This window comes from Lolium rigidum, chromosome 4 (genome assembly GCF_022539505.1).
Source record: "Lolium rigidum isolate FL_2022 chromosome 4, APGP_CSIRO_Lrig_0.1, whole genome shotgun sequence".
Lineage (NCBI taxonomy): Eukaryota > Viridiplantae > Streptophyta > Magnoliopsida > Poales > Poaceae > Lolium > Lolium rigidum.
This window is the reverse complement of record NC_061511.1, coordinates 94,758,835-94,760,855: the sequence shown is the minus strand read 5'-3', so window position 1 is coordinate 94,760,855 and position 2,021 is coordinate 94,758,835.

Sequence of the window (2,021 nt, the reverse complement as noted above, 5' to 3'; positions counted from 1 at the left end):
GAACCGCTGACGTGGATTGCTATTGCTAAAATGTATGAGAATTTTAAGAGAAATGGTTTAGTAGGAATGAACCCTCTGAGTTTCAGATTTAATCTTTATTCTAGAAAAAACCGATAAATTAGTGTTGCATTTATTAGTGCTACTTAGATATGTGAATAGCCCATCCAACCTACATCGAAGATAATACAATCCAATAAAGAGAGTAAAACTATTTCATTTTCAGTGTTATTGTTCACTAAAAGATAGAATATATACTATTCCAGAATAAATTTTAGAGCTGAAATATAGACTATTTCAGAACGGAGAGAGTACTTAGTTAGATAGGATTAATTATGTGGAACAACCTGATAAAAATTAGAAGGAATTAATAGGGCCACCCCGATTGGCCTTAGTTTACCGGTGACGGACCGGCCCATTTATGTCTATGAGGCCGTAAATAGGCCAGTCCGTTTAAACTTAGCAGGTCTTAGACTTGCAGACTCATTTAAGCCTAGCAAGCTTTAGATAGGCTTTAGATAGGCTGGCCCGTTTAAACTCATCAGGCATCTGATGAGCAACCAATCAAATTAGGTCTTAGATGGGCCAACCCATTTAAACTTGGTTGAACTTAGCTAGGCTGGGCCGATTAAACTCATAATCTTTAGAAGGGCTGCCCCATTTGAATTTAGGTTGAATTAGATGGACCGACCCATTTATCTAACAAGCTTTAGGTGGGCCAGTCTGCTTAAGCTCGAGAAATCTTATGTGGGCCGGTTCATTTAAATTTCAATAGGCCTAAGATGGGTCATCATGCTTAGCTCAATAGTCATCAAGGTTTGTTTGGGTCTATCATCAAACACAAATTTGCATCTAGTTAACAACGTTTGCCACATATCAGTTAGCATGACGCCAGTAGTCAACGACCTCCCGAAACTCATCTACCATGGTACGATTTTTCGTTGTTAAAGAACCCTATTCCGCCACCGACCGAAAATCCGTGGTAAATCTTTTCCCTACGCGATATGCACCACATAGCAGTTTCGTCTCCTATGACTCATTTACCACAAAAAGACCCCTATGCTGATGATTTTTTTTATCGTGGTAGATAACATTTTTTACTGTGTAGTGGAAGGGCTTGAGCATGGAGGGTGTCGTACATTTTTGAGTGAAAAAATCGGAAAACATAAGTGCTAAAAAAGAAATGGTACTTTCCACAAAAAATATACCATTGCGATGAAAACTGAAAAGGAAATAGAAGAACCAAAGTGGTGCCAGTGTAATACTAGGTCTCCCTTTCCTCCAGGATCAGAGTAAAATACATCTTGCGTGGATTCAATTTCTTGTGCTCGCCCATGATGTTATTGACTTTAACAATTCGGCATTGGGTATAACTACCCAATTCTGAATTGGCCAAGAATAATTCTGCAAGACATTCCGGCTCATAAAATCTAATTCACGTTCGGAAATATACATGTAACACATAGACTAAAGCAGTTTAATAGCCTAACATATGTTAGGGCATGTACAGCGCACATCGCTTGCATGGGCGCTTAAGGATTTGAGACGCAATCATCGGCGCTAGTGCCTATAAATTTGTATGTGTTTTCCAGGCACCGGCCTCCTGTTTATGCATCGACGCTGGAAAACAAACCAGGAAAGCCATGTCAACTGCCGAAACGGCTGGGAATATATTCCTAGCGCCCCTAATTTAGCGTCCACACTGTACATGCCCTTATAGATTCGCCAAAAAAAACATGTTTTTTGCGGGGAAAATATAAATATGCGGCATAAGAAAAACTGAAAAGAAGAGAATAAAGTCTAGAAGATCAGAACTATGGTTGTGAAACAAGAAGGAGCGGTGCACGATGCCGATGTATGTGCTAATCAGGATGCTTTCCAAACCCTCCCACTGCAAAATGCCACCTTAATTTTGAAATATGCTGTTGGACAACACCAGGTGCAGCCGTGCAGGGAATAGAGAGGTTGGCCTTGGGATATTTTCGAAGCAAAAAGGATTTGGAAAGAGATGTGGAGGGACTCAA